This window comes from Aquarana catesbeiana, linkage group LG10 (genome assembly GCF_042186555.1).
Source record: "Aquarana catesbeiana isolate 2022-GZ linkage group LG10, ASM4218655v1, whole genome shotgun sequence".
Lineage (NCBI taxonomy): Eukaryota > Metazoa > Chordata > Amphibia > Anura > Ranidae > Aquarana > Aquarana catesbeiana.
Genome location: NC_133333.1, coordinates 239,322,636 through 239,344,970, shown reverse-complemented (window position 1 = coordinate 239,344,970; position 22,335 = coordinate 239,322,636).

Sequence of the window (22,335 nt, the reverse complement as noted above, 5' to 3'; positions counted from 1 at the left end):
CTGTGCAGTTAACACAGTAAAGGGGTTTATTTACTAAAACTGGAGACTGCAAAATCTGGTAAAGCTCTGCATAGAAACTAGGGTTGCCACCTTTTCTTCAAGTCAAACCCGAACATTTTAGTGGCACACAGACATTTTTTTTTTTGTAGTTTACACTATAGGATTGTAAAATAACTGGCAAACCTTAGGGTGACACTTCCCAGGCTCAGTGGCGCCCCCACAATGCATAACGCTGCAGATAGTGAGAGCAGGGAGGAGACAGGGGTGGGTCCTGCACCAGTCGGTATGCTGGTATGTGAGTGAACAGGGCAGGGGGACATTGTGCAGAGACTTCGCAGTGAGCAGCCCATGTTGCAAAGAGAGAAGGGAGGAGTCTGTACACTATACAGATCACTTCCAGTCATCCCCATCCCTCTGCAATAAACCGACTCTCCTGAAAGCCTGCATAGAGGGAGCCACAGTCTGGTCTGAATGTGTCCGGGTTTCAGACGGGCTGAAACCCGGACACATGATTCAAAACCTGGGCTGTCCAGGTGAATCCCAGACAGGCGGCAACCCTAATAGAAAGCTTCCAAGTTTTATTGCCAAAGCTTAATTGAATGAGATGAGGTTAGAAGCTGATTGGCTACTATGCACAGTGCACTATATTTAATAAATCTATCCCTAAGTGTCTAAACAGGCACTAAATCTTTGTTACGGCAGGGTCTAGGTATAGTTTTTCAAGGTGTCATTGAGGATCAGCAGATCCCAAAAGCTGCAAAAGGAGCCCATATAGCTGTGCCACTACAGAAAAATTTTGATATCCCCAATGGTGGTCCAGGGAGTGTCCTGCAGCAAAAACAGCAACAAGTACTGATGGAGAGTACCAGTGCAGACCCTGAGGGCAAATGTCACATTTCTTCACCCTTCAGGTGGGCAAACTCCCAGGGGAGCCTTAAGGGACAGGGTTATGCCAGCGTGTAGATAGCAGCCCTGTTATATATAAAAAAATATATAAAATTTGAATCCCCAGCCACTTTCTGGAGCTTCAGATATTTGATGTGCCGCAGACATGTTCTGTTGGCTGATCACTTCCACAACCGCTATGACGTGCCACCCCCCGCCAGCTTATCACTTATTTGCCATCACATAGGGGCTATTGGTTCCCTATGTGATAACAATAAAGTCATTAAATTTTTTTTTATAAATATATTTTAAAAAGTTTTAACTGTTTAAAAGGACAAACAATAATACATTTTTTTTTAGAGGCCTCCCCCCATCCTCCCCACACACACACACATACAAAAACACATGTGCTGGGTCACCTAAGTAGGAAAATTGTGTTAGCCCTACACATATATCACTGTGCACATCAGTATGAAGGCAATCATTTTAATTCTAAAATGACCTATTGGGGCGAGATAGAGAGATGTAGATCCAGCCGGCACTGCACCGTCACTGCCTACTCAAGCCCCTCCCCTCAATGAGGGGCTTGACAAAAAGAGGTGGAGCATGGGTGATGCCTACCCTAGAAAAAGTTCTGTGGACGCCCATGGGTCTGTGTATGGTTTTCAAGGTGTCATTGAGGATCAGCCAATCACAAAAGCTGCAATAGGAGCCCTGACTTGGAAACTAGCAAGAGACTGAAGCATGATGAGTATAGGAGGTGTTATACTGGACTAAGAGCATACTTTGTCATTGTCCAATTCTCCTGTAGGCAGCAGCATAACCCAGTTGTCTCAACTATTTCTGACCCGTGTCCTTCATTAAAACAATTTAGAAATGCAACAAGAAATGCCTATATAGTTTTGTTTAAATCCGTGCCACAGTAAGTTTAAGATAGAACTGTATATACATATGTTTTTGTATCACCCTTTACAATTTATTTTAGCAGCAGATTTAGCGCCAAATATACAGTATCTCACAAAAGTGAGTACACCCATCACATTTTTGTAAATATTTTATTATATCTTTTCATGTGACAACACTGAAGAAATGATACTTTGCTACAATGTAAAGTAGTGAGTGTACAGCTTGTATAACAGTGTAAATTTGCTGTCCCCTCAAAATAACTCAACACACAGCCATTAATGTCTAAACCGCTGGCAACAAAAGTGAGTACACCCCTAAGTGAAAATGTCCAAATTGGGCCCAATAAGCCCTTTTCCCTCACCGGTGTCATGTGACTCATTAGTGTTACAAGGTCTCAGGTGTTAATGGGGAACAGGTGTGTAAAATTTGGTGTCATCACTCTCACTCTCTCATACTGGTCACTGGAAGTTCAACATGGCACCTCATGGCAAAGAACCCTCTGAGGATCTGAAAATAAGAATTGTTGCTTTACATAAAAATGACCTAGGCTATAAGAAGATTGCCAAGAATCTGAAATCTGAAATGAAACTGAGCTGCAGCATGGTGGCCAAGACCATAAAGTGATTTAACAGGACAGGTTCCACTTAGAACAGGCCTCGCCATGGTCGACCAAAGAAGTTGAGCATACATGCTCAGAGTCATATATAGAGGTTGTCTTTGGGAAATAGTCGTAAGAGTGCTGCCAGCATTGCTGCAGAGGTTGTAGAGGTGGGGGGGTCAGCCTGTCAGTGCTCAGACCATACGCCACACACTGCATCAAATTGGTCTGCATGGCTGTCATCCCAGAAGGAAGTCTCTTCTAAAGATGATGCACAGGGAAGCCCGCAAACAGTTTGCTGAAAACAAGCAGACTAGTAAGGACATGGATTACTGGAACCATGTCCTGTGGTCTGATGAGACCAAGATAAACGTATTTGGTTCAGATGGTTTTAAGCGTGTGTGGCGGAAACCAGTTGAGGAGTACAAAGACAAGTGTGTCTTGCCTACAGTCAAGCATGGTGGTGGGAGTGTCATGTCTGGGGCTGCAAGAGTGCTGCTGACACTGGGGAGCTACAGTTCATTGAGGGAACCATGAATGCCAACATGTACTGTGACATACTGAAGCCGAGCATGATCCCCTCCCTTCGGAGACTGGGTCGCAGGGCAGTATTCCAACATGATAATGACCCCAAACACACCTCCAAGAAGACCACTGCTTTGCTAAAGAAGCTGAGGGTAAAGATGATGGACTGGCCAAGCATGTCTCCAGACCTAAACCCTATTGAGCATCTGTGGGGCATCCTCAAATGGAAGGTAGAGGAGCACAAGGCCTCTAACATCCACCAGCACCGTGATGTCATCATGGAGGAGTGGAAGAGGACTCCAGTGGCAACTTGTGAAGCTCTGGTGAACTCCATGCCCAAGAGGGTTAAGGCAGTGCTGGAAATTAATGGTGGCCACACAAAATATTGACACTTTTGGGCCCAATTTGGACATTTTCACTTAGGGGTGTACTCACTTTTGTTGCCAGCGGTTTAGACATTAATGGCTGTATGTTAAGTTATTTTGAGGGGACAGCAAATTTACACTGTTATACAAGCTGTACACTCACCACTTTACATTGTAGCAAAGTGTAATTTCTTCAGTGTTGTCACATGAAAAGATATAATAAAATATTTATAAAAATGTGAGGGGTGTACTCACTTTTGTGAGATACTGTATAGTTCCTGCTCCCCTAAAATAGGAATTCCCTAGGATAAAAATACATTTACCACATTTGTTCACAAAAATGACCAACACTCTTTAAACTCCTCAATTTATATTTTACAAAAAACATTATATTCTCCAGAACCTTTATTTTAACATAAATTCAATATGTTCTCAAACTCATTTCTTTTAATCTGTTTTATTTTGTTTCTAAGTACACAATATTCCTATAAATACTATTTTTTCCTTTCCAAACTCCTCACTACCCACTTTTTGGTGCAGAATATAGTGAGCACCTGCAACTGTCACATTTAATGATACAAGCAGGCAAGATATGCCATCATTAAATAAATCTGTTCATTAAAATCTGATATATTAAATATAAAGGATTTAATTGCCATAGATGCCCCCCTCAGGTGTGTAAGAATAAATTACTATGATCCATACCAAACTAATTGCAATGACCTCTGTCTCACAGGGCCTCTGGCTATTCATGCTTCATCTTAAAGCTGAACTCTTGGCAAAGAAGAAAAAAAGTTACATATTGCTTTTAAATTACTACATTTTTATACACAAAATAAACTAAGTATTGAAGCACTATGTGAATGTGTCCTTAATACCATAATGATATGACCACTATGAAAATAGTGCAGTGCTACCGTGCTAAAGTGTCAAAGTATTGAAACAATTTCATACAAACATATCAGCAATTGCCAAGTGATAAACCATAATACACATTGCTTCAAACAAATATACAATGGAAAGTGATGAAAAGATCCTGTATTGAGCAAGTCCACAGTGAAAGTGGAGATAATCCAATCCAATATTTTGACTGTGTTGGTGCTCCACACAATGATGCAGTGACTTCACACGTGCCCCCCCCCCCCCCCCCCCCCGGAAAAGCAGCTGAACCACCTCTGGGCTCAAAGTGTGATCCCCAGGCAAATCCACTGGTATATTACTTGATTCTATTTGAAAAATAGGCTGGATAGTGTAATATCGTTTAGACATAAAATTTATTGAGGTAAAAAACATCCGGGTACTCACATTTTCATGGTGCTTCCAGCGCACCAATCTACAGCAAACAGATAGTAAAAAATCCCCTCCAATAGGCTTAAATCCTTGAATACATCAGCAGCTGCTCAAGGAGCGTGTATACGGTCTCCTCCACCGTCCTGGCCCCTCCCTTACGCGTGGCGACACAGGGATGTCACGTGCCTTCCTCAGGGGGCACTTGACAGTCCTATGTCGTCAGACGTAGGGGAGGGGCCAGGACGGTGGAGGAGACTGTATACACGCTCCTTGAGCAGCGGCTGTAATAATTTAAAAGTGTGAGTACCCTGACTTTTTTACCTCAATAAATTTTATGTCTAAAACAATATTACACTATCCAGCCTCTTTTTCCATTTGAATCGAGTAATATACCAGTGGATTTGCCTGGGGATCCCACAGAGACCATCGCACTTTGAGCCCAGAGGTGGTTTAGCCGCTTTTCCAGACCAAACTTAACTGTGCGGTCACATACCCTGAGGTGAGCACAATCACACAGGGGGGCGGGGCATGTGTGTGAAGTCACTGCATCATTGTGTGGAGCACCAATAGTGTCACGATATCACTGTGGACTTGTTCAATACAGGGTCTTTTCCTCACTTTCCATTGTATATTTGTTTGAAGCCATGTGTATTATGGTTTATCACTTACCAATTGCTGGTATGTTTGTATGAAAATGTTTCAATACTTTGACACTTTAGCACAGTACTATTATTTTCATAGTGGTCATATCATTATGGTATTAACCACTTGCTTACCGGGCAAGTGGTTAATACCACGTCGTGCGGTGCTGTACCCAAACAAAATTTACGTCCTTTTTTTCCCCCACAAATAGAGCTTTTTTTTGGTGGTGTTTGATCACCTCTGCGGTTTTTATTTTTTGCGCTATAAAACAAAAGAGCAACAATTTTGAAAAGAAAACACAATATATTTTACTTTTTGCTACAGTATAATAAATATCCCTAATTTTTTTATAAAATTTTCCTTTAAGGCCAATATGTATTCTTGTACATATTTTTGTTTAAAAAAAAAAAAAAAATTTTTAAATCGCAACAAGCGTATATTGATTGGTTTGCACAAAAGTTATAGCAACAACAAAATAGGGGATAGATTTATGGCATTTTTATTATTTATATTTTTTACTAGTAATGGCGGCGATCAGCGATTTTTATCGGGACTGCGATATTGCGGCAGACAAATCGGACACTTCTGACACATTTTTGGGACCGGTGACATTTATACAGCGATCAGTGCTATAAAAATGCACTGATTACTGTATAAATGTCACTGGTAGGGAAGGGGTTACCACTATCAAAGGGTTGATCAAAGGGTTACCGCGATCAAAGGGTTAACGGTGTTCCCTAATTGTGTTCTAACTGTGGGGGGGATGGGACTGACTATGGGAGGAGACCAATCGGTGTTCATACTTATTATGAACACACAATCGGTCTCCTCTCCCCTGAGAGAACCAGGATCCCGGTTCTCACTCTGTCACGAGCGATCGCGCTCGCCCAGCGGTCATCGCGCCCCCGGGCCCTCGCATCAGCTGCGCAGACACGCGTGCGCCTCCTGCAGCGTCTTAAAAGAGCCGACGTATAGCTACGAAGGCTCGCCCAGGGGAGCCACACTGCGGCGGCTGGTTGGGAACCATTTACAGAGGCATTGTATTTCCAGCCACCCACAGAATGAAGGGGTGAAGAAGGCTATATACAGCTATGTGTCGCTATTAGGCCTCATGCACACTGGACGTTATAAAAACGCCCAGTAGCTTTGTAGTGTTTTTCAGAGTTTTTCAGAATTTTTGCAATAGCGTTTTTCAGCGTTTTCTTTTTTTCAATGGGATCAAAAACCTTTAACGCTGGTGAGCCGCATTTTTGACCGTTTATCTGCGTTTTTTTTTTTACATTAGAGCATTTTTACAGCTGAAAATCTCCTCTCAGAACCCACTACTTTTGGGGTTTTTTTTCAGCCAAAAGCAGTTGATAACAGCCTTGTGTGCATGGACACATAGGATAACATGCTGGAGAGTTTATTGATGATAGAAAAAAGGTCTGAAGCCAAAAACAACAGCTGTAAAAACGTCCCAAAACGTCCAGTGTGCACGAGGCCTTAGTGTAAAGTAGCGAATGCGCACAGATATAATATCCTAAAAAAAAAAAAAAAAAAAAATACTCTCTCAGATTTTATACATTTCATGAAGCCTCCTACACACTGTCTGATTTTATTACCAGATCACTCTGTTTCATTACAGCTCGGCACACATCTAGCTTGAAAAACCAAATGTCCATTTCTTTGTCTTTATGGTTATTTTTGTTCCAACCAATTCTTCATTTCAGCGCACGACCTTTAATAAGAATAAAAAAAATAAGAGGTCTGGAACAGCTTTATAAATTAAGGCTAATTCCAGCGTGGCCCAGATATTACTAGAGCCGCAGATGTTGCACCAGGCTTCTTGCAATGTGACTGGCTTCTATAAGCAAGTGTCAGTGCAGTGTGAAGACTGATAGATTAAAAATTAATGGCCCTTACCACAAAGATATCTACAGATGAGAATTTGGCAGAGAGCTGTCAGGCAAGCTCTGTTTTCCCATATTTTACTGCGCTTCTTGCGCTAGAGGCTGTTTTTTTGTGAATGTGTTTATCAAACATACTAGATAGCAGCATTAGGCAGGCCAGGCCAGCTCATTTACTAATGAAGCACACAACCCCTGCGCACACGTGTCATTAGACGCTGATATATAGTCAGAGCAGATCTTCCAAATGATCCATCTTAATGTGGAAATCACTTTATGAAATGAATACCATGTTGCATATCCAATTTACTGTGAAAACAAAACACAAATTATTTCTGGCTCATCATGAGATCATTAGGAGTGGGGTCAGCATCTAGGCGATCCGTGTGTTTATTCTGGCTCCTGTTCATTGAGAAGCCGTGAAATCTCAGCTCTGACAGCTAAAAGTTGTAAAGCCTAATTACACCACATTTCAAATCGATGTATTAGGTAAAGAGCACCAAGATGAACCTCAGTGAGGGTCTAAGCTAGACTGTATAGAGCAGGGATATGCAAAAGTCCCATCATGCCTCTGCCTCTGGGTGTCATGCTTGTGGCTGTCAGAGTCTTGCTATGCCTCATGGGACTTGTAGTTCTGCAACAGCTGGAGGTCCGCTAATTGCATATGCCTGGTATAGATGTTTCTAAAAGAGTCAGTCCACACAAAAATATGACAGGATTCTGATGGATGCTTGATAGTTAAATCACCAAATGGGTTCTAAGTCTCGGAGACTAGAGATGTGCATGACGGAAACATTTGTTTTGTTTCGGATTCATTTGTTAAGTTAATCATGTCAAATTTTGTCCTATTCGTTACGTTGGAATGATTCGCTTTCGGAATTCATTTAGTATATTTGTTGTTACATAGTAGGTGAGGTTGAAAAAAGACACAAGTCCAACCTATGTGTGTGATTATAGGTCAGTATTACGTCGTATATCCCTGTATGTTGCAGTCGTTCAGGTGCTTATCTAATAGTTTTTTTTAAACTATCGATGCTCCCCACTGAGACCACCGCCTGTGGAAGGGAATTCCACATCCTTGCCGCTCTTACAGTAAAGAACCCTCTACGTAGTTTAAAGGGGTTGTAAAGGTAAAAGTTTTTTCACCTTAATGCATTCTATGCATTAACGTGTAAAAACATTGTCAACCCCCCCCCCCCCGTTTTACTTACCTGACCCCTCGAAAGTCCCGCGCTCGCCCCCGACATCCTCTTCGCTGCTCAGCCTGGCCGTTGATGGGTTACAGTGGATGGAAAGCAGCGCAGCCATTGGCTTACGCTGCTGTCAATCACATCCAATGACGCGGCGCCTCGGGGGGCGGGGTCGAGTGATACAGTGCCGGCTGTATCATGGGAGTGCGCCAGACCATGCCAGGGAGCTCGCATGAAGGTGTTGAGTCCTTGCGGGGGGGAAGCTGAGACAGCCGCCGAGGGACCCCAGAAGAGCAGGTTCGGGGCCACTCTGTGCAAAACGAGCTGCACAGTGGAGGTAAGTATAACATGTTTGTTATTTTAAAAAAAAAATTAAAAAAAAATTTTAGTGATCCTTTAAGGTTAAACCTCTTTTCTTCTAATTTTAGTGAGTGGCCTCGAGTCTTGTTAAGCTCCCTTCCGCAAGAGAATCGATTCGTATTTCGGAAACTACAGTGCATCCAGAAAGTATTCACAGCGCTTCACTTTTTCCACATTTTATTATATTACAGCCTTACTCCAAAATGTATTAAATTCATTATACAATACCCCATAATGAGAACGTGAAAAGTTGGTTTGAAGTCTTTGCAAATGTATTAAAAATAAAAAATTGCCATGTACATAAGGATTCACAGCCTTTGCCATGACACTCAAAACTGAGCTCAGGTGCCTCCTGTTTCCATTGATCATCCTTGAGATGTTTCTACAAATTGGAGTTCACCTGTGGTAAATTCAGTTGATTGGACATGATTTGGAAAGGCACACACCTGTCTATATTAGGTCTCTCAGTCAACAGTGCATGTCAGAGCACAAACCAAGTCAAGAAGTCCAAGGAATTGTCTGTAGACCTCCGAGACAGGAATGTATGGAGGCACAGATCTGGGAAAGGGTACAGAACAATTTCTGCAGAATTAGGTCCCAATAAGCACAGTGACCTTTATCATCCATAAAAGGAAGAAGTTTGGAACCACCAGGACTCTTCCCAGAGTGGGCCGCCCAACCAAACTGAGCGATTGTGGAGTAGGGCCTTAGTCAGGGAGGTGACCAAGAACCCGATGGTCACTCTGACAGAGCTTCTGCGTTTCTCTGTGGAGGAAGGAGAACCTTCCACAAGAACAACCATCTCTGCAGCACTCCACCAATCAGGCCGGTATGGTAGAGTGGCCAGACGGAAGCCACTCCTTAGTAAAAGGCAAAGATTTCAAACAAACTTTTTTCATGTTGCCATTATGGGGTACGGTTTGGAGAATTTTGAAGAAAATAACGAATTGAATCCATTTTGGAATAAGGCTGTAACATAAAAAAATGTGGAAAAAGTGAAGCGCTGTGAATACTTTTCGGATGCACTGCATTATAGATGATTGGCTATATTCATTTGAATGTGTAAATTCATTATTTTGAGAGCTGTGATTCTGTACTTGCCAAATATGCTGCATATATCTCCCTCCACTGAGTCTGGCTGCAAACATTTTAACTGTGAGCAGCTGAAGCTGCTGCCTGTTCTCTTCCTGGATTTACACAGACACCCAGAGGCACACCTCCAGCTCTGCAGCTCTCCATGGCCCTCTTATGACTCATCCCCCCTCCCTTCCTGGCAAACTCTCACAGAGAGAGATAGAGCTGTGCATGATGTCATAAACCTAGACAAGAAACAGGAAGCGGGCTGTATAAGGTATTTACTGTCATATTTTTTTTTTTTTTTTTTTTTACTATCTAACGTTAAAACAACAAGGGCAGAAGATTTAAAAGACAGAAAGATGAAAAAATGACTGAAGTTCTGCTTTAATTATTTCGGATTCATTTACCATGCTATGATTCAGATGGATCCACCTCCATCCAACCCAAACACAATAAGTAGGAATCATCATCTTATTTTACTTTTATACCCTACTGTATTTATTGCAATGTTTCCATTAGATATGTAGTGCATATTTTATAATCATGAAAAATAAAATTGAATTGGAACCAATTCAGATCATTCTTTATGTCATTATGTTATTTCGGATCCTATTGAAACAAATGAATGCTTTCTTTTGTTTTAATTTATTTCAGATTTCTTGAAATGTGTTACTATTTTGATTCGGAGATTTGGATACCTCAGAATCACAAAAAAATTTCACCCGAATTTTGATTCGTAACGACACGAATTGTACATCAGAGACTCCGGTCAGAGTTCTGCACATGGTCTCCTGTTTCCACATACTCATTGCAGCACATACCATTTACAGTGCTGTAAAAACACAAGTGAGAATTCATGGTGGGTATGAACTTTGCCAGGAACAATATGGGGGGGATTTCACTATGGGCTCTCCCAAAAGATAAGAAGCCAATGGGTAACATCAACAAATAACATCCCTCCTCTATGAGTCCTAATAGTGCCAAAGATAACCTCCCCTGGAACACTTAGCAAAACATCAATATTCAGTTCTGTATAAAGGCTGCTGATGGTTCTCTTCAAATTCTGAAATCGTTAACTCTAACAAGAAATACTGAGCTTTATTGAGTGGGGGGAAGCAGGGTGATAAAATATTTATAAAATGACTTCCAGTGAGTTTTTTTTTTCTTTAAAACCACGTATCCACACGTAATTACGAACCAAAAGTTATATTGCAAAATGTGCAACAACATTTATTGCACCCTACAGATTTGATAAAATAGTTCTTATTGGAAGCTGATCATCATCCGCATACATGACAAGAGCACTCCAGGGAAAAAAATATATTCCAGATTCTTAACCTCACTGGCAGTATGATTATTTCGGATTTTAGGTGCTGAAAGCGGTACAATTATTTTGCATGGAAATTTTGCATTTTATATTGTAGGCCTGTAATTCTTAACAATAACATACTTAAATCTGTCCAAACAAGAGTCTAGTAGACATCCCGGGTATGATAAAGTTTGAAACACAAAAACATAAATTATAATATAATAAATAAATATAAATAATTAAAAAAAAAAATAATATAATAATAAAATAAATTTCCCCACGATTCACTATCGCTCAATTCTGCAAGTGTTCTAATTTACTATCGCTGTTTTCTAGCTGATCTAAAGCCACTATTGACGTAAAGGGACACTTTTTGGTTGCTATGGACAATCTCCAGTTTCCAGGTAGAAAGAACAGTATATATCATATAAAACTGCATGCAGGGCATGGGCCAAAGCACTGGGGACAAAAGGGATGTGAAATAATTTCATACAGTGCTGTAATCTGTAAGATTACAGTACTGTATGTGTTATGGTTTTTAAATTTTTTTGAATTTGCCACCAGGCTCCGCCCCCGTGCGTTGCGACGCTCGCAGGGAACGGAGCCTGGCATGGAGAGGCTTCGGAGGAGACACACCCCGCAGACACAGCGGTGGACATCGCAGGATCCTGGGGACAAGGTAAGTAACGCCGCACCAGGATCCTGCAATGCAATCCCGAGTGTGGCTCGGGGTTACCGCTAATGGGACTGAAATTTAACCCCGAGCCACACCCGGGATTACCGTCAGAGAGGTTAAAGATGCTTGATAGTTAAAGCATAGTTAAAGCACCAAATTGGTTCCAAGTCTCGGAGACTCCAGTCAGAGTTCTGAACACGGTCTCCTGGGTCCACATACTCATTGCAGCAGATATGAGGGGTCCAAATACCTTCTACAGTGCTGCAGAAACACAAGTAAGAATTTAAGGTTGGCAGGAACTCGGCCAGGAACAATACGGGGGGGAGATATCACTATCGGCTGTCCCAAAAGATAAGAAGCCGATGGGTAACGCCAACAAATATTTGGCTAACACTAAACATGTGAGATTGGTTTCTTACGAATCGGAAATTTGTACGAATTTCCGAAAATTTGTACGAATTTCCGAAAATTTGTACATTCGTAAGGATCCGAAATACGAATTTTTATGCATACGAATTTTGTACGAAATTTCGTTTATGGGCTTCGGATAAATTTATCATAACGAACTTTCGTTATTGTTACGAAAAGTTAACGAAACTAAAAGTTAAAAACCCAGGAAGTCAGCACAGCACAGGGATGGTGGAAGCCCCTCATAATAATAAATTTATCATAACGAACTTTCGTTATTGTTACGAAAAGTTAACGAAACTAAAAGTTAAAAACCCAGGAAGTCAGCACAGCACAGGGATGGTGGAAGCCCCTCATAATAATAAATTTATCATAACGAACTTTCGTTATTGATACGAAAAGTTTATGAACCTAACAAAAATTCGTATTTCGTACGAATCCGAATTGAATTTCGGACATGAATTACAAATTAATTTTAATGCGGAACGGAACAAAACAAATTTATTGACGGCGCACATGTCTACTAAACACCTAAGTATGCAACTTGTTATCAGTTCACAGTTTGGTGATGTGTTCAAAATTACAGCAATCTTTAAATACGCTAAATTTAATTATGGTTCGAGCGACGAAGAACACCCCCTCTATGAGTCCTAATGGTGTCAAGGAAAACCTCCCCTGGAACACATCAATACTGTATTCAGTTCTGTATAAAGGCTGGTGATGGTTCTCTTCAAATTCTGCAATCAGTAACTCCAACAAGAAATAACAAGCTTTATAGAGTGGGGGGAAGCAGGGTGATAAAATATTTATAATTCAATTCTAGTGAGTTTTTTTTCTTTTTAAACAATGCATCCACACGTAATTAAGAACCAAAGATAGATGGCAATGTGTGCTGGAACATTTATTGCACCCTACAGATTAGATAAAATGGTTCTTATTGGAAGCTCATCATCACCCCCATACATGATAAGAGGACTCCAAGGAAACAACTAATGGGCCTTTCCCATACCAGGATGATCATTACCAATGGTGTAAATAGAGCGGTTACCAAGGGCACATGGATACAGTTGCAATTTCCATGGTAAGAACAATTTCCTTGAGAGGAAAAAATATATATCATGTTGAAACCTTCATTTAGGTTTCTCATGAGCAAATATTCTCTCATTGCTTCACAGAAAGTTAATTATCCTGCTTGACCTTGAAATTAATAAACCCCCATCCCCCACAGGGAGCTTCTCTAAATGCATTAAAATAGAATAAAATGAAAAATTCTAAACGTTGAATAGAAAAGAACTTTCCGAAGACATGCGACTTAGATAAGACCAAACCATTTTGATCTCTGCAGTATTATCAGTAACAGTGGCGCTAGGAGAACTGTGGAGAACACGGGAAATAAGTCAGTTTTCTATAGGCCTGGAAACTGCATAATATTAAATTGCAGGCTCTGGAATCAATGGCATTGTAAACTTACCTTGTATCGCAAGTCTCTAATAAATGTCACGTGCGATACTATCTTATCTTTACTGTCAGCAACCTGTGCTGAAAACAACACAACTTCATTCCAATGAGTAACATGAATACATTCATGGAAAAGAAGTAGAACAAAACCACAAAAAGCCAGGGAACGCTAAACAAAACCTCATAAATAAAAGCATATGCATGTCCATAATATACAGTGCAAATCCTATTTATACATGTCCTTCTAGTCATACATTTTCTCACTCACTGGTTTACAATAAAACTGCTTATTGGAACAAATACTTTACAGCACTGACATCTTCAACCAGGGTTCCTCCAGAGCAGGGCTTTGCAATTAGCGGACCTCCAGCTGTTGCAAAACTACAAGTCCCATCATGCCCCTGCCTCTGGGTGGCTGTCAGAGTCTTGCTATGCCTCATGGGACTTGTAGTTCTGCAACATCTGGAGGTCCGCTAATTGCATATCCCTGCTCCAAAAGTTGCTGGGGATTCCTTGAGCAATGAGCAAGTTCTGCCTCTCAGTTGAGTTCCTACTGACACCATTGATCTTTTTAGCTATCTGTAAGAGGGTAATTCTTCTCAACCACATGTATAAAGTGCATTCTTCCCACTGACCATCACACTAATGTAGCATGAGTTTTTAGGAAATTTTTAGGAGGGGTTCCCTAAGACCATAAAGTTATTTCAAGGGTTCCTCTTTGTTGAAAAGGTTGAGAAAACCTGTACTAGGCACTCATACTTAAAAATTTGTTTTTTTACAATAGGTTATTGTGCATTGGTCTATAGCTATTACAGAACAAGCAGTGTTAATACTCAAGCATATCCCTAGGTAAAACTTTTTTTTTTAATTTTTGGATGTGTGGGGAAGGGTTAGGCTCTTTGTCAAGCTTTTTCAGTTTGAAGTGGTAGACTGAGGTCACTAAAACCTTAGGTAAATAACAATGTTATGCGGTTGGTGTATTTGGTAAAAAGCACCGTGGTATCCTAATGGGGTGTCTGGGCTGCTGCCAAGAACAGAGGAATGGCTACAGAAACCTCGGAATGTGAAAGTAATATATGAGTCTGAAGATTATAATGTCACACTAAAATGCTAAAGTCCAAAACAGGTTTAATCCCAAGGTAAAATAGGTGACACAGCCAACGTGTTTAGGGGACCTCAAACTTGTTATCAATAGGGCTTAAAATTTATGGAACCCACTGGTATGGACTCAGAACGGTTATTTAGACTGAGCTTGGCAATGTCCAGCAGGTTGTTTACACCAGCTCCTGAACTATGCAGAGTTCTCTCAATACAGAGCCTAAATAATGGTTTTGGGTGCATACCATATATTTTAAGCACTGATGAAGGGGACAATGTGAGGTCCCCGAAATGCATTGGCTGTAGCACCTATTTTACATAGGGAATTAAACCTATTTTTAGGCTTTAAAGTGGATATAAACCCCCAACAAAAATATGTTTAAGACTCATATCTGTTACAGCAGAGGATGTCATTTCATCTGTGCCCAGTCTTGCCACGAAGAGTTAATCCAGCTCTGGGCAATCATCTTATCTTTCTTCAGTAAGATAAAAACAGACACACAGAGAAATAGGTGTCCAACCAGGGTTTCTTCCCCCTTGCTGTGAGTGACAGGTCATTTTCCTATCTCATGCAGAGACATTCTGTAAACTTCACATCCCCCCTCCTTTCTTCTCCAGCTCTCCCAGGATTGGCTGCTCAACACCTCAGCATGATTGGGCATGCTGAAGTCATGTGGTGACTTTCTTGGGTTTTGACTGGATGTTAGTGATCATGGAGCATAATCCACGAGACCAGCAAAAGTTCAGTGTTAGAAATATCGATGCCTGGCCAAGAGGAGTGTAGAGGTGGGCGGGAAGTCTACTGACATCACGACTTCACCCACCGAGCCCTGGACAACAGACCTGCCCACAGAATCCGGAGTATTGCAGGGCTCCAAACAGCTAGGGGTATGCAAAAAGAAGGGGGATGTGGGACTTTAAGCCCGGGTTCACACCTATGCGAATTAGATGCGGCTTACACCGCATCTAATTCGCAGGACATTTTAAAATACATTCATATGAATGTATCTGGTTCACATATGTGCGTTGCATTCGCACTGCGCATTGCACAAAAAACGTGTGCGTTTTTTGGGCATTGCGGTGCGAACTACAAGCCTATTATCTCCTATGGGAACACATCTGATTCGCAGATGCATTGCGTTCTGAACAAGGATTTTCTCTTTCTCCTCACTACACCTCCCCCTCTCCCCCCCCCCTCCCTCCCCCTCTCCCTGCTCTCTAATCCTGAGCAAAAACGCAATGAATCCGTTGAACAGGAGATTGTTATCTCCCCAGTGAAACCTGAGCTTCAATTCGCACCGCACATGTGTGAAACCAGGCTAAATGAGGCAATTGACTTGTGGAGGTAGAGTGGTTGGTAAACATTATTTATTTGTAACAATAATATAAAAGAGATAAAAAGTATTTTCATATGTCTGCACACACATGGCATAAACGTAATAGATACATATATGTCAACTTGGCAGCAAATAAGAGATAGTAAATATTATAGTAAATAATAAAGTATAATACAAGGTATTTCCTATTAGCAGGCATTAGTAACCCATATGCAAAAGAACTACTGTAAGATAGATGCACATACACATGAGTGGTTACATACTACGCAATGAATTTTTAATGCAAAAAAGATATATATGGGCCAGTGAATAGGTAGCGAGCCAGGCTTGTCTGAGCACCCCATGGAAACTCGATGCGTTTCATGGCTATCTGCTATTTATCAGGAGTTGGGTACAGAAGTATACTGTAAATACAAATGGATATGTAGTATTAATTAATATGTCCTACCCCTTTAAGGGGAGAAAAGACCTCATGGGAAAAAAAGGAGATCTATACTCACAGGTCGGCTAAAACACTATACTTGGCTGGCAGCGAGGAAGATGGGGCCCCAAATGGTTGTCTGTTCCGGAGCTCAGGCAAGGGACCCCACCCCAGCCAGGAAAACACCCACATGGCATGCCCGACCGCCACAGCACATTCCACATGTGTGGGGAGGATTGCAAGTAGGGTAAATACGACAAGAAGAGCTAAGAGTGGAGTGCGGCATTCTTTCCCATTTCTGCTGAAGAGTGGAGACAGACTATAGTGGCCAGCACCCAGATTGTCCATGTACAAGAGTGGTGAGTCTTAAGTAGACATGTGTAATTCATTTATTTCTGAATCAAAATTTAGATGAAATTTTTGTTATTCGGATGTTTCCGAATCTCCGAATCACAATAGTAATGAATTTCACCAAATCTGAAATAAATTATAGCGAAACAATTCATTTGTAGCACCCTGTAGTGCTAAACTAGTATAGGTCAATTTTTTTTTGCGACTCATGGTAGTTGTGAGAGTCTGTTATTTGGGTCAGGTTACTGTAGATCAGACCTCTGGTACCTCCCCCTGGTTCTAGAATCTTGAAGAAGTTTTTATAAGCTAGTGGGTGGAGGACAGAAGGTGCTAATCTGCATATTTATGTGAATCTGGTCATTTCCTAGGCAGGAGGCCTGGCAGGGTGACTGGATCACCCCATAAATATTGTGGAGCCTGGCCAACAAGGGGAGCCGGGTGAAAGATGGAGTGAGGAAGCTGTATTGTGTAGCCTGAGCTGAGAGGGGAACCCAAGGCTGAGGGGGGCTCTGCCTCCAGGCTGAGAGAAAGGAAGATCAGAGGGATATCCACTACCCACAGTCTCTGCTAGGAGACCCCTGGCCATATGAAATTAATCGGAATATATGAAAATTTCAAAAATCATTCTAACGTAATAAATATGATGAAACAAAATTATTAACTTAATGAATGAATACGAAACTAAACACATTTTCAGCTGTGTGCATCTCTAGTCTTGCGCAGAGCAGGGGCGTAACTACCACCATAGCGACCCATGCGGGCGCTATGGGGCCCGCAGCCGAGTGGGACCTGGTGAGGATAAGAGCACCGCCAGCACAGTCTCCCAGCCAGGGGAAGAGAGAGGAAAGGAAGAGGCGAGCTGTCCGTATTAGCAGAGAGCTGAATTGCCCGATGTAAGAGCTTTCATTAGAACTTCCAGTGTTCCCGGGGCTCACGTCACATAGCTCCACCTCTTGGCCCAGTGCCTTTGATAGACAGAACGCCGATCCAATGCGGGACATGTGACGTCATCAAAGGTGTCGGGCCAAGAGGTGGGGCTATGTGATGATGAGCCCCGGGAAGACAGGAAATTCAAAGGAAAGCTATTGCAGCGGGCAATCCCGCTCTCTGCTGATCCGGGTGGCTTGCCTCTCCCTCTGCATAGGTGAGGCTGTATGGGGCACAGGCAGACCAGGCTGTATTGGGCACAGGTCACGCTGTATGGGGCACAGGTCACGCTGCATTGACACTAGGGCAGCTGTGGGGGGGGGGCTGTTTGCAGGGGGGCCCCATACAACATTTTGCTATGGGGCCCTGCTATTTCTAGTTACGCCTCTGGCGGAGAGCTATGGTTTTGGGATTTTTTTTTTTCTCTCCGTGTGACAGCGCAATTATATAGGGGAGGGGCCATAGCCCAGTGTAAACTATGACTTGATTGTCTCTAAGACTACACAGAGCAGCTCTCCTGCTCCGACGTAGTTTAATAAAGCAGGGAAAAAGATAAAGGAACAGGAGTATGGTGTTTGGGGGTAGGAGTGCCTTTAAAAGCAAAAAATATAATAATAATTTAAAAGGTTCTACATTTCTTTGGTCTGTTTTTTTTTTTTTTTTTTTTAGTTGAAATTTTGAACATTTCTGTCTTCATATTTGTGTCCATTTGTTATAGCTTGTTTAATCATATTATGAAATCACTAATAACCAAATCAGACAGTGTTCAAATTAATTTAAAAGAAAATCAATAAAATTATTTATATATCAAATAAAGCCTGTATGATAAACACATTGATATTTCCAAAGTTTAGTAAGTGACTACAACACTATATTACACTTTCTTATTACACCTAATCTAGTGCTGGAAATTCCTCAAATTTATCTAATTGCTCTGCAGTACGCCCTTGTGGGAATATATCAGCCGATACATTTCTAATAAATTTCACCACCCAAAAATTCAAGCTCACTCAGTAACTTCGGCTATCAAGTTAGATAGCTCAGAGCATTGATCTATCAATTATAAGACAATTAAATATTGCACAGAATTTTACTGTGCAGATGGATGGTGATTAAAATAGGCTTTACACTAAATTACTTGGATTTCAAGACATATGAAAAATAGCAAAAAAAGGCACAGATCTCAAGTATTGTTCACCGAGGAAATCAATCTTTGTAGAGGCTGGCATATGTAGTAATGAGTTCAGGCCTTGTAGGTCATTTCAGGTAACAATGGCAGAAACTAGTCTATGAGCAGGGAAGTGAATACAAACGATCAGCTACTGACTACCTTTAACCACTTCAGCCCTGGAAGATTTTACCCCCTTCCTGACCAGAGAACTTTTTACAATTTGGCACTGCGTCGCTTTAATTGACAATTGCACGGTCATGCAACGCTGTACCCAAATGTCCTTTTTTTTTCCCACAAATGGAGCTTTCTTTTGGTGGTATTTGATCACCTCTGCGGTTTTTATTTTTTGTGCTATAAACAAAAAAAGAGTGACAATTTTGAAAAAAAAAAAAACAATATTTTTTACTTTTTGCTATAATAAATATCCCCAAAGATTTTTTTTTTTAAAACAAATTTCTTCATCAGTTTAGTCCAATATATATTCTTCAACATATCTTTGGTAAAAAAATTAAAAAAAAAATTCGCAAGCAGCATATATTGATTGGTTTGCACAAAAGTTATAGTGTCTACAAACTATGGGAAAGATTTATGGCATTTTTATTTTTTTTTATTTTTTTACTAGTAATGGCGGCAATTTTTAGCGGTACAGCGTCATTGCAATGGACAAATCGGACACTTGACACATTTTTGGGACCATTGACATTTATACAGCGATCAGTGCTATAAAAATGCACTAGTTACTGTGTAAATGTCACTGGTAGTGAAGGGGTTAACACTAGGGGGCGATCAAGGGGTTAAATGTGTTCCCTCAGTGTGCTCTAGCTGTATGGGGAAAGGACTGAGTGTTGGAGAGGAGACAGATCGCTGTTCCTACTTACTAGGAACAATCGACATGTCTCCTCTCCTCTGACAGCACAGGGATTTGTGTGTTTACACACACAAATCCCTGTGCTGGCGCTCATGCACGTGATTATGTGCATCAGGTCCCTCCGCCATGCGGCAGGTGCGTGCGCACCCCTGGTGGCCAAAAACGGGAAGGACGTACCCGCACAGGATTTCACCCAGGAGAGCTATTGTGCCGCAGTATACATCTGCGTGAGCTGGTCGGGAACCAGTTAAAAGATGATTTTTCATATTAATGTGGCAAAACTAAAACTGCTCATTTAGGGGGTTCAAAAAAATAGGATTTTTCCTACAGCTTACCTGTAAAATCCTTTCCTTGGAGTACATCATGGGACACAGAGCAGCTATAGTTATCACTATCTGGGTTATACGCCACCTATAGGTGAATGGACACTGGCACACCCAAAAGACAGGAAGTCCCCCCTCTATATAACCCCTCCTATAAAAGAAGTACCTCAGTTTTGTAGCAAGCAATTTCTCAAAACAGAGGAGGGGCCTCTGTGTCCCGTGATGTACTCCAAGAAAAGGATTTTACAGGTAAGCTGTAGGAAAAATCCTATTTTCTTTATCGTACATCACAGGACACAGAGCAGCTATAGTAATTACTATCTGGGATGTCCCAAAGCAATGCCCCTGAGGGGAGGGAGACACCATCATAGAAACTGCCACCAAAGAAGGACCTACTCTGCTATTTGTAAGACGCTGAGGCGAGGCCAAAGGCAGTATCTTCTACATGATTGACATCGACCTAGTAAAAACCCTGCAGATGTATAATCACAAGACCAAATAGTGGTCTTGTACACCTGGACAACTGACATCCGATGATGGATGGCCCAAGATACTCCCACACCTGGTAGGGACTCTCTCCCCAGAAAAAAATGATTTTTTTGCCATTTAAACCATAGGCATCATCGATAAACTGGCAGATCCACTGCTAAATATTCAACCTGGATGCCGCCTGCCCTTCCTGGGCTCTTCTGGCAGCACAAACCAGGATTCCTGACTTGTGCCAACAACTCAAGTAGACCCAGAGCGTCTGAGCTACCTCTAGAGTAGGTAGCAATCTTTCTCCTGCCGACTGTGGATTAGGAGAAAAATAAAAGGCAAGACACTGTCCTGATTCAAGTGAAAAACTAGAAACTACTTAAAGCAATAAAAATGGATGAGGACACAACATCATCTTATGATGCGAGACCAAGACTGGCTCCTTGCACAAAAGAGCCGCCAACTCTGACACTCCACTTTGTGAAGTGATAGCAACCAAAGAAGCCACCTTCTGAGATAAAAGGACCAACAGAATCCCCCCGATTGGTTCAAAAAGTGGCCTCTGCAAGGACAGTCAAGATCAATTCAAGTCCCAAGGACACAAGAATGGCCTGACAGGCGGGACTGTCCAAGTTACACGCTGAAGGAGGTATGAAACAAGGAGCGAGAAACAATGGCCCCTGGAAAAAAATGGATAGGGATGAACTCTGACCCTTAACGGTACTTAAGGCCAAACTCCTTTCCTCTACCGATTGGAGAAAGAAAAAGAAAAGCTCCCACCCACATAATTCTGCCTGTCCTGTAATTCCTGTAATTGAAGTTCCCTGAAGCTGGCTTCCAGGGGCTCAACAGTGCTGAGATACAGGACTCAAGACCATCAGGTCCCGCTGGACTGGGAGCATCCAAAGGAGCAACCTCCGCAAGACTCGCTATGCCTGTGTACCAAGCCCCCCCTGGGCTAATTTGGCCAACACTAATATCAGTGTTACCACCTTACGGATTCTTCGGAAAAAGAAGTGCCAGAATCCGAAACGGGGAAAAAAAACTTCAAAAAGGGAGAACCAAACCTTAAGGTGTTACCAGTACATGTACCCTTATTGGCAGTGGGACTCTTGTCCCAAACACACCTGTCCCAAACTGTTTGAGACTCTAGTAGATTCCCCTGCAGAGTTCCCCTTGCCACTATCCTATACCTGGAATATGTATTGGCGATAGAGACAGCACTTGTACTGTCCCAGAGAGAATGTGGTACACCTCCCTGAGTCGGTACCGTCCTGGTGGTTGAAATATATATGCCTGCAGAGGCATTTCCAGATTGAACCTACAACAGGTTTGTCTTATAATCCAAGCTATTGGACAGTATTCTCTCCTGTGGAGACCAAGCCCACTGAACTGTAGCCAGCCTCAAGTCAACTTAGAGAGATTGGCATCAGTGGTTATTTTCCAAATTCCTGAAAAGGAAGAATATCAAGCAGCAATTTTTGCTTTGCAACACCCCGGAAACAGAGCCTTCCGGCAATGCAATGCCTGGATCTTCAAGTTACAGACAGAGAATGAACCTCTACCAAGACCTGGAGTAGGGCTGTATGTAGAGAATGTGCTTTGACCTAAACACAGCTTCCTCCTGTAGAAATATATCAAAGGAACCCCTGGAATTGACTGCTTCCTGAGCAAAGATTATTGAGGTAAAGAGTACTGAGGTGTCTTCAGCAAGCCCAGCACTGGGGCTAGACGCTTTGAGAACCCTCCGGAGCTGTGGCCAACCCAAAGGGAAGATTCCCAAA